Raw genomic sequence first — 15,444 nt, forward strand, 5'->3', positions numbered from 1 at the left:
TCTTACCAGAATTTTACCATAAAAATTATAGTACAACACACAAGGAAGTGTAACTTGTCAGATTTCTATACAGAAAGTTATAAAGAAAATGAATTCAAATTAAACAAAAATACAGATTACGAGTAATCCACTTAAAGAAACAATTTCTATTTAAAATTCAGTTAAAAAAAGAACTGATTCTATTTTCTGTCCAGTTTCCTCACGGTATATACTGAGATCTAGAAAACAAAACAAAACATATATATGCCTAAAACTAGTTTTCTTTTATTGTTGCATAGGATTGAAACGTATATTTTGTCATTGTTTTGTTCAAGATTCTTATGCTAGGGCAAAAATCAAAAAATGTATCCTGGCAATACTGGAACAAGAGATGTTATTGGCTTGCTGAAATGAAGACATGAGTTCAATTACTTTTAACATCTTTATTACGTTTAATTTTCACATAAACACAATAAAACATGACTACTGGTCAGAATTTAAAGTCTGGATGGGCATCTGATTCTGAAACAATCCTGTAAAATGACAGAACAATGACGATCTGACACATCTGCCGCACTCATAAGATGCCCTAAGAGTCAAGCAAACCAAATTGTCCAAAGCAAAAATAAACTTGGGATTAGATGTCACCATTACTCCGCAATGAACTTCTTCCAATCAGCCATAGCCTTTTATATGTGGAAGTCTTGTCTCAGTTACGGACGGCGTTCTCAAGAAATCTGACAGCAGCACAGAGAGGAGTGGCCCCACACACGCATGCTGAAAGGTGTAGTAGCTGTGATGTCCTCCTTTCAGAAGATCAGGGCAGGCATGGTTCCAATGGCCAGTAGAAAGTTGGTTTCACGATCACCACAGAGCTGAAAAGTGATCTTGTTTGATTGAAGTTGTTGGGTCATCTGCTAATTGGAGCACAGACAGAAAAACAATCACAAAACAAACCACGTTTTAGGGACTAATCAGTGTAATGATGAATAAGTATCATAAATTTCTTACCTCAAGAATGTGAAGGACAGAGTCACTTGCAATTCCCAGTTTCTTGTAGATGGTGCAATACGTGATTGGAGACTTGTCTAGCATAGGCTTCACCATGGCAACAGTTTGGTTTACTTGAAAAATAAAACAAGTCTTATTTTAGTTCATGTGCTCAATTACAATATTACATGAATTCAAGATAGCAAGACAGTCATTTTAATTAAATCAAACTAGGACTACTTAAATTCACCAATTAAAAATAGTGTTTAAAATATCCTGGTAACAGTGTGGAATATCTAACCTAGGCTTTTAGACTCATTGCATTTAAGTTTTTAAATCACAGCACATCAAACACCCGCAAAATTAGTGAAATACTAGGCAGAATTTCCCTTTAACCATTTCCCGATTCAGAAGCTACGAATGAGAGCTTCTGAATCTCATTCGTAGCTTGAGATTCATAACAAAAGTGTTATGTTACAAAACGGAAGCTACCAAAAACTCGTGTCGATATTATTTTTAAGCCACAGCTATTGTGGTTAATAACTGTTCAAAGCTCATATTCACAAGAGCGGCTCTTTAACCCGCGGGTGAAAATTGGCATTTCACTACATGCTAACTAGCTTCAGTTAGCTTATCTTAGAAAGACAGACAACTTTAAACTTACCCCTCAGTACAGCAGCTGTACACGTAAAAAAATCCTCCATCTTCATCCATGTCCAACCGAGATTAGAGAATTTGCCAAAAGAAAATCTTATAAAAGTACAGTAGATAAAAGCTTAGTTAGGCTGTTACAACTGAATTAACCGTTAATCAGGGCAGTTAAATGATCTCTGGCGTTGCCGTTAGTGATGTGCGGATTGAAACTGAAATATCGATTCTTCCGATACCAGAACTTAATTCTTTGAAATTTATTGTCAGCTCCAAGGATCAATAATTTCAACACTTTAGTAATTTGAGATAATATAAATTAACAAGAGCACGTTAGAAAGTAACTAAATTATTGAGATCTTGCCTAAATGAAACGTGGTTAAAGGGAACTACTTTTTCTTCCGACTGGTAAGTATGTAATGTGTAAAGACCTAATGCCCAAGCGCAGCGTGCTGCTGATGCTCACTCACTACATGCTAACTAGCTTCACAGTTAGCTTATCTTAGAAAGTCAGACAACTTTAAACTTACCTCTCAGCACAGCAGCTGTACACGTAAAAAAGTCGACATGTTAGAAATGAACATGTCGACAAATTATAAAAGTGACATGGAGCTATTTCAGCTGTCATTTTATAGTAGTTTTAATAATTATACAAAGATGTATTTAGTAGGGTTATTACTCTACTAATTTTCTTTGTGTTTTAGTTTGCAACCCCATTTTCACATATTGTATACGGAGGAGCTGGAAGAAGTGGCTGGGGAGAGGGAAGTCTGGGCCTCCCTTCTGAAGCTGCTGCCCCCGCGACCTGACCCCAGATAAGCGGAAGAAAATGGATGGATGGATAAAATAGCTTATAGTAAACGAGATTGTTGTCTCAATGTACTTCTGAGTTTAAAATGAGTGCATCAGAGTACATTGTGTTTCTTTTTTATAAAGCCAAGATATGGATTACATTTTTTTTATTTAATTAAGAAACAAATTAACTGTCTTTGCACAAAGTATGGGATCTGTATTGCCAATACCAGCTTAAATTTTACTCTGTATTGATCAGAAAGAAAATCTGTTGTATAGAACATTACTACTACCTCACTGACATTTTGGGCGCTTTCCCATTTGGATTGTATGATGTCATAAAAGGTGTGACAAACATGATGAATAAAATTTTCATCATGTTTGTCAAACTTATAAAGTGAGAATTTGAAATATAAACCAAAAATAAAAATATTTATCATGACATTGAGCTAATCAATGTTGTTGATTCTAATCTCATTGTGTGGAATACCAGCCATTTCAAATCACACATCAATAGAAATTTCATGGCATGTCAGTAAGAGGTCCCACATCTTGCATCAAGAAGATCAGATTAAGGTCCATAGCAGATGGAAACATGCCAAGAATTATCTTGATATATAAACTGATATTGTCTCTGAAATTGTTGTGTTAAATGTTAAATGTCAACCATTTAAATATTAAATTATAATTTCCAGTACACTCTGCCAACTTATACAAGAGTATAAGTTCATGGGGTTTTTTTTTTCATTGACAATAACACAAAGGATTCCATATGGACATAGTCTGTTTTAATTATCCAAAGACATTTCATTAAGTAAGTGATTTCTCTTTTTGTGCTTGAAATGAGAAAATTTTACTTATATAAAATAAGTTCTAGACTTGAAGTTTGATTGGTATGATTTTAGGTAACACTAGAATTGTTCTTTGTTGAAGTTTCACAAATCAGATAAAGGTTTCACAAATCCCACACTTGGTTTTAAATATTCTGATATGAGTTGAGAATAATCTAGTCCAGATTTGAAGAGTCTAGGTGTTGTAGTTTTTAGCCAGAGTAAATTAAAGATGCTGATGGTAGTGAAAAATTTGGTGGAATTGCCCTTTAGCCATTTTCCAAATTGGAAGCAGCAATTGGAGACCAACTTCATCTTCATCCAAGCAGGAGGGGCTGACATACAGTTCTCTTAATGTATAAGAAATCTATGGTCAGCATAAAATTAATCTCAAATGCATCATTTAATCAAATGCTCTCATAAATGATGGTGGCTTTGGCCTGTAGGAGTTTGCTTTGCAATCGGTGGGTTGCCAGATTGATGCCTGGTCTACTGCTGAGATTTCAGTTTGGTGTATTAAAGACATTATTTAAAAAGAAACCAAAATATTACATCAGCATTCTGTTCTTTGGAAAAATTACTTTTACAGTCTCACTTACGGTTTTACATTGTAGATATAAATATCAGCAAAATTTGTAATTTTGGCTGATTAGTACTGTTAAGTTTAGGGTAAATAACTGCTGGCAATATTACAATATTTTTCTATGAACTTTACAATTACTTATATTTTTACAATATATTTCTGTATTTTCTACATTCATGACTGTCAAAATTATTTGGATATGTTTATTGAGTTGTGATAATTCCACTTATTTTCTACGGTAATATAATGCTTTGCATATTACAGTCAGTAACTGTTGGTATTTAACAATTTTTTTACCATAGATTTACAAATTTTTTTTGCAGTTTCGACTTACGGTAGTTCCATGTAATTTCTACGATAATTAAATGTTTTTGGATATGACGGTCAAAAACTTTTGGTCTTTTACCGTTTTTTACCGTAAATTTACTGACTTTTTTTACAGTGCAGTTATAGATGGACATTTCGCCCACCTGTCTGTTCCTCTGATTGGCTACCGCATTAACTGCCGTTTTTTTTTCCCTGTACATTTTCATTGGGAACATACACCAGGTAATGTCTCCCAATGCTGCTCAAACAACAGCTATTCTGATCATTTTTCTGTCAAAATCGGGCAAACTATGATTCAGGTACCCTTTACATGTCACAGCCATCCTATCAGAGATGTTGGTTGGTGGGTGGGTTTAATTAGGCCAGGTCAGAGATCCTCCGCCCACCCCCACCACCAGCCCCCAAACCTCTGCCATGAGCTCTACAATCCTCCCCAGCTCCAACATTATTCCCTGGGATCCCATTCAGTTAACGTTCTGTGAAATCATATCCTCCTCTTTGGGGAATAGAAGGAAATCAGAACAATAAAGTGACACATTTGAAAGAGTGACAGCACTTCAGGGAAAAACACTCTCAGTGATCTATTGAAACTGAATACAGATCAGGGAAAGTCACTGCTATATCTGCTTTTGTATTTTGTTAATTGTTATATTTCTACAGCCATCAAGGTGACCTGTTAAAGCTTGTTTGAAAATAAAAAAGAAGCTGATTACAGGCTGTTAAATTTTGTACTAGTGGCAGATATTTTTGTGAATTTATGAAATACAGCTGTGGCATTATCGCTTGACTGACAGGAAGGCAGTTACATTTTCTCCCTTTGGCTCTCTGCCCAATGGCCAAGAAGAAGAGAAAACATAAAAAACATGCAGAGAAACTGAGAAACGTCCTCTTTAAACAAATACTGTCAAATGCCACAATTACAGATGTGTTTGCTACAGAACCATCGGCAAGAAGGACTGCTTTCAGAACACTTGTTACTATGAAATGAGCCAGCTAAAGCAAACCAACCTTGGATAAATCTCGCAAAGTGAGAAAATGTCAATAATATGCATTTAAATGCACAGGTTTCTGTACTGTTTGGGTGTCATCTGCACTACAGTTTGAACACAATTTCTTTCCTTATTTCAGCTGTTTCTCTAAGGCACTGATCTCCCGTTTCTTAAAAAAAAAAAAAGTCATCTCTGAAAACAGCTCCACTCTCTCTCCTCTCCATCCCTCCTATTCGGCGCTGGGGGTTCTTCCTGTCCTCTATAGCGCCATGCTGCAGCTCTGCAGAGGACAGGAAGAACCCCGAAATGATTTTACTGTTGTTAACAAAACAATGGAGAAAAGCATCATTTTAAAAGCAGCTTCTCACAACTGAAGCAACACTAAACTGCTATGAACAAATAATAAACATGAACAATGATAAATACAAAATCAGCAGACCTGAGAAATGATCCCATGTTTTGTTACATCCTATTTTAATCAATTGGCAGCCATAATAAAAAACATTAACTTAGTTCATCTTATTAAGAATGAAGCCATTGTAATTCAGTCGCAGCAACTCTGACTTTGTGTCTATTGCAATAAAATACATTTATGGTAGAAGTGCTTAAAAGTTTTGTAATATAAATTCTTCTATAAGTCGGTGTACATGAGATCAGCTCTTATCTTATAGGAAATAAATATTAGTTTAGTAGTAAACATATTTACCTTGAGTTAAAGTTACATTTGCTTTCTACCCCTCTGAGATTCACTTTGTCTTATTTTCCTTAATTAAACCGGAACTCTAACTGGAGCATTTTGGTATTTTAATTGTAATGTTGTAATTTTGTAATATTTTGCATGTTTCAGGTTTGCTAAGCAACGGCTGATTTTGTGAGCACACATTTTATGTTGACTATCATTAAACAGTATTTATTTAGGTCGGTATTTAGCTTATATATTTTAGAGTCTTACCCTAATTTATGTTAACAATTATTCCTCCTCATATTTAGGAAACTGTAGTGCGATAATTTTGTGTGGATCAACAATGGGAGTGTTTTATTAAGCGTACATGTTTAAATTTTTCCTACATATTTCCTATTACAAATAGCCTGCAGATATTGTTTTTTCTGAAGCAATTCGAGCAAAATGTTCTATCATTCAGTTACGAGAAGCAATAAACAGAATTAACAAAATGGGTATTGAAAAAATGGATATTGTTCTATAATGGGAAAGGAAAGTCAATACATGAATTCAGTTTTACCTTCTGTAAATGGCAGCAGTGACTAAATTGCCAGTCAAGCAGTTATTTGTTGAAAAACACTATGTGGCATAAAAGAATTTGTAGAATAATGAATAGAATCTTTTGTAATAATATTTAAAAAAATGCCGTTTAGCAAGCTGCATTCAATGACAGAAAATAGAAACATGGAATAAAATGATGTGCTTGTTTAATAGGACCACACCACTTGGTTATTTTGTAACTTTTGTTGTTATATCAGATTATTGCTTAGTTCAAATAATAAATAATGCACTGAAAATGCTTCAAGCAGCTCAGCATGCCTTAACGTTTGATCTTTGTGTCAATCTAATATCCTGTGGAGAATAAATTCACAATTTAAGAATCTTCACATATACAGTGCAATGATATGATGAGAGTCAGCTCATAGACAGAGAGCTCTTATTTTTGCCTCAGTAATTACAGTAGTGCAAACTAAGCACAGTCTTTGTTTGGATTCTAGCTTTTGTGATTGAGAATCACGGCCTCAGACTTACAGGAGCTGACTGTTGTTTAGCTGTTCATACTCTGGCCAATCTAAAGATCATGGCCTTGATGAGTCCCCAAACTCCCAAACCAGACAACCTCCCCTAGTAAAAAGAAAGTATACTAAATTTTAACATATTTTAGCATAATTTGATTTTGATTGATTTACTTAAACTGTACTATTTTGGAACAACTTTTTTTGTGCTTAGTAAACCTAAATAGTATCTAAATAGTATTAATTTACAACTTTTAGTATACTTTGTATACTTAAATGTACTTTTTTGGAACAACTTCAAGTTGTACTTAGTATACTTTAAGTATACTTTTTTATGTACTCTTCAAGTGCTTGATTAGTATATTTTGAGTGTACTAATTCTATTATAGAATTATATTAAAATATACTTTTAATATACTACTAATATATTAGTAATATATTTAAATTACACTTAACTTTTATTTTTGATTTACTGCTATTGCTAATAAAGTACAATTATAATTACTCATAAAAGTCTTTTTTCCTACTTTCCTATTTTGTACATTACATGCATAACTACACTAGAGTACTTACATTGTTTTAGGCTATAATTACTTGGAAAGATTAATTACACAAGATGTTCAAGGTAATTCAAATATTTTGTTTTATTACCCACATTTTAAAATTGTCCAATTTTACTCACAACTTTATGAACTTTACACAAATTATCAGTTTACACGTCAAAAGTGAACACAATGAACATGAAAATTTAAGTGTGACAAAAAAACATGAACGTTATTACTTTAAAGAACAAAAATTATAATTACATTGTGCTTTCAATATATTACCATTTTGGTAACACTTTATTTGATGGGGTGTGCATAAGACTGACATGACACTGTCATAAACATAAAACCTTTCATCCAACCTTTAAAGCAAATTCTCATTAAAATTGTCATTATTTAATGAATGACACTTCATGACACTGTTGGTATGTTAATAACATGAGTGAGGATCAACGGCAGAACATTCTCGTTCACTGCACCTTTCAGAAACCTACAAAAAAGAACAATAGAGCAATTAAACAGAGAAAGCATTTGAATTTAAAGAGAACAGAAAAACGGCAAATAAAAAAATAATACTTACAATTTTAAGACGTTGTGGACTCGCCATGTATGTGACATCATCAGAACTGATGATGATTGGGACCGGATGCCTGGGGTGGAAAAACATTTCTGGGTGTCTTCTTTGCCTGTTTATGTTAGAAGTAGAAAAAAATAGTCAGCAATGTCATAGAATCAGTTGATGTTGGCATTAACTATGAAGCTGTTTTAAGTGGGGACTTAAGGAGACAAACTACCTTAAAATCTTTCTATCCATGATCTGAACACACTGATCCTTGCAGGGTAGTGAGGGGGCTGGTGGTGCCCATCTCCAGCAGTCATCAGATGAGAGGCAGGGTTCACCCTGGACAGGTCACCAGTCCATCACAGGGCCCTGAAAGCCAACAACAAATGAAATGTATGAAAAAGAAAAGTTATATTAACAAGGGGAAGAATTCTGTCCAGTAATCTTTAAATCAAATCGTGTTTATTAAGCACTTGGTGTTGGTAACACACCAGTTTTTGTTATTGAAAATGTAGCTAGCTCCTCATTAAAACAAACAAAAAAAAAAATCCATCCACCATGAAGATGATGTGGAGGTTCATCCTCAGAGCTGGTTGGTGATCTGGTGAAGTCACAGCTTCTTCTGAGACAGAAAAGTCTTTAGGTTTCCTTACACCTGATTTCTCTGGCTTCCTCTTCTTCATTTGCTTAGACTGCAAACATATGTTGAAGATAAAAACATTGATGAACAAGTTATAACAACAACCTCGCAATATCAAAGTCTATTTGTCTTATGGATCTTAATTAAAACCAGGTTAAGTTTATGAATAAAAGTATAAGTCGCAACAAACAGAGCCTCCATGCATTTATAACATGAAGCTGAATGATTGCTATAGTAATAATCATACAAGTAACAATAAAATAATTATTTATGAAACCAACTTAAGTTATATATATTTACTGCACTGTTTATAATTAAACAAAGATAATTAATAAGCAAACTTACCTCTAGCTAGAAACACGTTAGCAGCCTTCGTTTTGTGACACACATTTCATTTCCATTGGTTGTTGTCCAGTTGTGTTGTCGTCTAACTCGGACGTCACCAGCTTGAATTTACCAAAATTAGTAACTATTGTCAAGGCCCTCTATACTTTTAAGGCAATATAATATTATGCGAGTAAAATTGACGAATTTGAACGCCGCCTGTTATCTTCCCTGAGTTCAACTTTTTTCTTCTATTTAAGGCGTTTAAAAAAAATGAAAGTGTGCAATACCACCACCATCTGGTCTGGAGTATGAACTGGAGCTAATCCTGTTCATTATAGATCTTACGTCATATCTGCAAATGGATTGGGTACTTTCTTAAACAACATTACATCATGATTATAATTTGTTTATTCTCTGCCATTTTAACAAAGTAGTAAAAGATTATTAAGGCACCTAAAAGGGCATACTTTTTAGGTGCTTAAAAAGTGCCTAAAAATTACATAAAAAGTACTTTATAGGTGCCTAAAAGACATACTTCTGGACAAGTATTAATTAGTTTTATTTTGTAATCAGGTTGCTGCGTGTTGCAGACTTCTGCCCAGGTCCCACTTGAAAATGAGATCTGGATCTCAACGGGGTTCACCTGGTTAAATACAGAAAGTTAAAAAAATGCATACTTTATTAGCCTAAAATTTACATTGAGATGTAATTTAAAACATTGTGAAATTAATTAAGTAGTTTTAAGTGCATTTAAAAAAAATTCTATTTTGAGTATATATTTTAAAATATACACAAAATATATATTTAAATATACTTGAGCAAGTGTATATTTACACTTAGGCAAATATATGTTTTGTTCATTTAAAGTATACTTTTATTTAATATATTAAAAGTGTATTTTGGTACAATTATGTTTAAGTGTGTTTAAAGTTCTAATTTCGAAATTGGTACAAGTATACTTTTAGTATACTTCAGATATATTTATAGGTAGTACACTTAATACCTAGTATACTTAAAGTGTACTTTCACAAATGTAAGTATGTTTGAAATATCATTAATTCTTGAGAATAGGGACAAAACAGGTCCTATGGATAAAGGCCTGTAAAAGCCCTTGTCCAGGAGCAGAACTCAATACATTATAATAGTTTAAAACAATTAAAGAAATACTAAAATTATATATTATGACAATTAAGTATAAGTAGTCATATAAATAATTATAGAAGTATCAATAAATTGAATTAAAAATCATTTTTATATATTTCCCAACTCCATTGAAATTTGTCCCTAGTTTTTGTCAACACCGTCAGAAATGAAAAGAATGTAAAAAAATCAGGCATTATTGGGGGGCACCAGAACTTCTGAGGACCCCATGACCACTTCCCTTCTCTTCCTTTGCTAAGAGGGCTAGTTAGCTCTGGTTAGCTTATGTTATTCTTTAGTTTTTTCTTCTTTTTATTCCTAAGTTGTTTGTCACAACCATGATGTGTCAACACCATAACTGACAATTTACAAAACTTTGATGAAATTTTGTGAAATAAAAGCTTAATTTTGGTATAATGTAAATATTTCATGGACCTGATGAGCTACTATATGGCCTCCTTCAGAATAACATCATATAAATTGAGGTAGTTTGGCTTTTTGTCAACTCTGTCAGATGTCAACTCCATCATTTTGTGACTCTTTCAGTGAAATTGTTGTCAAATCTCACTTAAATTTGCAATTAATTAACTTTAATGTATTTTACATAAATTGCATTACTTCACATGTATCAAGTTTTTCATTTTACTCACTAGTTTGTCACCACCTTCAGTTCTGTGTCAACTCCGTCATGCAGTGTCAAGTCCGTCAGATGGACTTTTTGTTGTTTTTTGCTTTAAATAATATTTATTTTGTTTCTTGAGAAGCATTTGTCTGTAAAGTGAGTAAAAATATCACTAATAGGGTCATTAAAACATTTTTTTTATTTATTTTTGTCAGATGGTGATGACAACGTTATAGGTCAGGTCGATTAAAAATGTAATTTTTTTTTTTAAATATTGCAACTGGGAGCCTGTACCTTAGCATCTTTACATTTCCAAAACATTATTTGTCATATTTGCATACATAAGGTTGAGAAATAACAACAACAAAAAAAGGGAAAATTATAACCCATTTTGTCCCTATTCTCAAGAATCACTGATATACTAAAGTATACTTTTTTTTCACCTGGGTCCTCTCAACAACTCTGCCTTTAGATTCTGTTTCTGAACAATATGAGGAGGAGCAGTAAAAAAGGGAAAGCCCTGTTATTTATAACCGAAGCAGGTCATATTAGAACTACGTAGCCCTAAAAAGCATTGTGCGCTCTTAAAGTAACGCCCTAAAGTTCTTCAATGAATGTGGTCATAAACTATCAGCAGATCTACAAAACACATGTACACCAAAAACTAGAGAGCCATGAGCTCCCATAACAGTCTGGAAATGGGTAAAGGTCTTGGCCAAGACCAAAACCATGCTGCTGCTCCAGGGTATGAGCTTTGTTAATCAGTCAGAGCTTCCTTTCCAACAAACTGAGCATGTTTTTCCACAGAGAATAGAAGTTAGATTCCTCAATAGTTTCAACACACTCTCAGGTCCCTGTTGTTCTAGACTGGGTCCACCATCCTGGTTGGCCTCTCTGCCAGTGTTGTCACTCTTCTCAATGTATACTGAAGAGGCCTGTCAGCAATGACAGACCCCACAAAGTCCAGAGTGTTCAGAATCTTACGGTTGATCTTGTTTGCCCCTGGTGCCCTCTCAACTGTGACGTTTTTTAAGTACCTAAGCAACCTCTGCTATGGTAATGACCTTGCCTTTCTCCAATCCCTCAGACACTGACTCCTGTGCACAGAGGGTGCCCTAATACCCTCTGTGCTGGGACTACATGTGAAAATTAGCATTTTTGCTATAATCTCTCCTTTTAAAAGGTTAATGAAATGTTCTACATTGACTTTATATAAATAAACAGAACTTAGTGGCTGGAGATCCTCAAAGTGATTCTTCTATTGCCTGACAATAATCTTAGTTTAGGTGAGCAGTGACCCCCAACATTGCCAAGCCATCGCTTTCGTACACATTTCCACTCATTTCTCATTTCCCTTCACTGCTTTGTCTGGGCTTTCTCCAGACAAAGATTAACTTATATATGACATTTTTATTTCTGTTAGATGTTTTTATTTCATAACTTATTCCAAGACTTTTAACCAAAGATGCGCTAAAGAAAACTGTATGTGATAAAATTTTTAGCATTATAAAATCCGACTTGACAAAATCAGCGTCTTATTCAGTTTGACATTATGAGGTTGACTTTTTTTATCTGACAGTTTTTAATGCAAAACTTAGGTAAAAATAAATGTGTGTTTTAGGAATAGGGTACTCTTACATAACTGTAGCATTGCAGAAAGCTGCATCACAGCAGCATATTGTCACTTACTGTATCATTCTGAATTGCTAGCTGAGGCTTTGGCTGTACCAACATCTTCCTACAGCGAATGTTGTTCGTGGATATTACTTCTAAACGAGGCAAGACAAGAACGGAGGACGAGTGAAAAGGAAAAGCACTAAAGATTTAGGGATTACTGTCATTAATAACAAACCACTAAAATATAATGGATTTGCTTGAGGAAATGTTTTAAATTTTGCTGCACATAGCAGACATGACCACACTGACTTCTATGATTTTCAGCTTGATCTGCTTTGATCAGTGACCAGTTAGTGAGAAATAAAAAAACAAAACAAATCGATCTTCTGCCTGATTGCAACCCTCATCATGTCAACACTGTTACTGAGGGAAAATGATTCAAGGTGAATATTTTCAGTATTTCTAAGAAAAAAATCACAGTCGAAGGAACCACAGAGAAGAAGCTTAATAAATGTAAAGATGTCAAAGATGTCCGCAGTTCACTGAGGCTGCAAGAGACAAGGAGAAAAAACAGAAAACTTGAAATTTGCTGCTCTGTTTTATCCTTTGGAATATTTAGCATCCCATTCATGATAAATACATAGTTCGTAAAATAAATGTTTAGCTTGCTAATTAAAAATTTAGTTCCCCTTCATACATCAATCTGAATAACATAATAAAAACAAGGCTATAAAAAATTAAGACATTTTTTCCTCTAACAACTGGCTAAATAACTTAAATTGTTGTTAATTTTAGACAAACTGAACCCCATAGATGAAAGTAAAAGACTCTTTAAAAACCCTATGTTCTGTTATTAAGCAAATAAATCACTCTGATAATCCCACCTGAGTTTAAAATAAAGGAGTTTATTATAAATTAATTAAATTAAAAATGTACATTTTTCTTTTTTTTTTTTAGAGCATATGTTAAAACCGTTTAGATCTGCTTTAACCGTCGTGCTGTACAGGTGAGCTTACTCTTGTAAATTTCAGGTGAATTATGATTAATAACGTTTCTTCTTGTTAAGAGACCGTCTATAGGCTACGTCCCATATGTTGTCATTTTCCTCGCTCCTATTTGTGTCTGTGAGTGAATAATGCAGCCAGCCTGAGGAGTCCTCTGATGCCTGTGGTTTTTCTTCTACCCCTCCCCTTCCCTGCGGAACGCCATGCATGGGGTTCCCCCCGCTGTGTGACCTGTAGGGTGACGGGGAAACCTGCCATCCATGCGCCCGGACACCCTCAATGCCAGCTCCTCTAAAAATAGTGTGGAGGTGATAAATAATAAACCCGCTCCCCATATGCTGCGCATCCCTCCACCTTCCTCCTGACTTCAACCCGTGGGCTGAATTGAATGACTTCATCTGCTGGGAACACATGAAGAAATGCACAGGATAACAATTAGTGGTTGTCATTTGAAAGACAAAAGCTGCGCAAGTTTAGATATGGCTGTGCGCATTTTAACTCGCCTCGTCGTGACTTTAATATCATTTAGCAGTTTGGGATGTAAGAGACATAAAGTCAATGCTTTTAATAGCACTGCTGAGACAGGCCTGCATTGGGGCTGCAGATATATACGTTTATCTTTATAAAAAACCATTCTATGTTTATGACTCTAGCTTTGTTTATGACTCTACCTTTACTGCTGAACAGCCTCCCTGATCAACGCATTAGTCTCATTAATAAAAGTCCCTCCCCCCACTCCCCCCATCCATCACGAGTTCTGCTCCAGCATCATTTTAAAGCACCTGTATAATTTAACACTCCATGCTAAAATGAAAGCAGGCAGTACCGTCCTGTGCAGAGAGGATGACACGACGCTCCCTTCTGTTTTTTCCTGGCTGTCTGGTCACGATTCAAAGCCCCCATAGCGGGGAGCTTTGTGTTGATGCTGCTGCAGCTGAAGTCCGCATGGGAACCCCTAACCACCCTGCCCCCCTCCATCTCTTCCTCCTTCCTCATGCAAATCATACCACCACCCTTCACCTCCATCTCCTTCTCTTCCCATCTCTTTCCATCTCTACCTCCTCTTCACCCTCCATCCCTCCACCCCTCCACCACCCAGCTTCTCTCTCTTCCTCTCCTCTCTCTCTCCTCCACCCACGCTCAGTTCTCCACGACCAAGAGGCTAAAAATAGCACTAGGAATCCCCGCATCAATTCACAAGCAGAAGGAGGGAAACGTCAGCTCGGACAAGGTCATAAGCCCCCTGATTTTTTTGTCACAGCTCCTGGCAGCGGTTTTCCCCATTTGTGCCAGATTCCATTTTATTACCCTGTATTTCTAAAAAGGTCCAAATGTATTGATCCTCCTTCAAAATGACATCAAAAACCCGCCTTGAAATAAGTCCTAGTACTCCAAGGAGGGAATTATTTGTCGAGGAATAGTGGAAAACCCTCTCCATATGAGTCTGAGGAGAAAGGAAGGCACAGCCAGTAGCTGGAACAATAAACTCTGCATCTGCCTCCAAAATCTCAGAGCGGGTTTTCTTTTCCATATTCCACACTGCAAGCGTCAGGAGACTGCAACGACTGGGAGAGCCCCTTTTAGTAGTGAGAGAATATTGATTATTTTGCTCTCATTTGTAATCGCCTTGATGTGTCTTCTGCAAGCAGAGAGCCTGTGGAGAATCCGTCACATGAAAGGTACGTCCATTTATCATCCTTTCATATTGACCATATTGTCATTATTTTGTTTCAAGTAACATCTCAGCTTTTGAGCAGGAAATGTTCCCAGCTGTAAATTCTCATGTGTTTCCGTCTTACGGCGCGATTTATGTGGTATTTGGGTTCCTGATGGAGTTGTTGTGAAAAGATCCTGCTGGCGATGCCTAGTCCCTGGCTTACATGTGAACAATGTCAGTTGATCAGTTGAAAGTTGGAGCGGATTCAAGCTGAATTTTTGTGTAAAGCGTGCGTCTTTTATAGACTCTCCTTTTATAGGGCACAAAATGTGTGGGTGTGTGTGCGTGTGTGTGTGTGCTGGTGGTGTGTAGAGGAGAGAGGAGGGTCACTTGGTCACCTCCTTTGTGTTTGTTGCAGCTCTGATGATGAGACAGGCACCAAGTCTTTGAACCTT

The 15,444-nt window shown here is 35.5% G+C and overlaps 1 long non-coding RNA gene across 2 annotated transcripts; it reads right to left on the reverse strand.

The window, feature by feature from the left end:
- Positions 1 to 407: 407 nt before the first annotated feature.
- On the reverse strand, positions 408 to 15,005 carry LOC103479155 (uncharacterized). 2 transcript variants are annotated; one of them, XR_014084274.1, is made up of 8 exons: positions 14,159 to 15,005; positions 8,968 to 12,876; positions 8,540 to 8,674; positions 8,215 to 8,351; positions 8,001 to 8,106; positions 1,634 to 7,910; positions 991 to 1,103; positions 408 to 896 (listed from the first exon to the last, which is right to left on the reverse strand). It is a non-coding gene; the product is annotated as an uncharacterized LOC103479155 (long non-coding RNA). The 2 variants fall into 2 exon arrangements; XR_014084273.1 differs by having other exon boundaries at positions 991 to 7,910.
- Between the last annotated feature and the right edge of the window lie 439 nt (positions 15,006 to 15,444).

The sequence above is a fragment of the Poecilia reticulata genome, chromosome 17 (assembly GCF_904066995.2).
Source record: "Poecilia reticulata chromosome 17, P_reticulata-male-v2, whole genome shotgun sequence".
NCBI classification, from domain to species: Eukaryota; Metazoa; Chordata; class Actinopteri; order Cyprinodontiformes; family Poeciliidae; genus Poecilia; species Poecilia reticulata.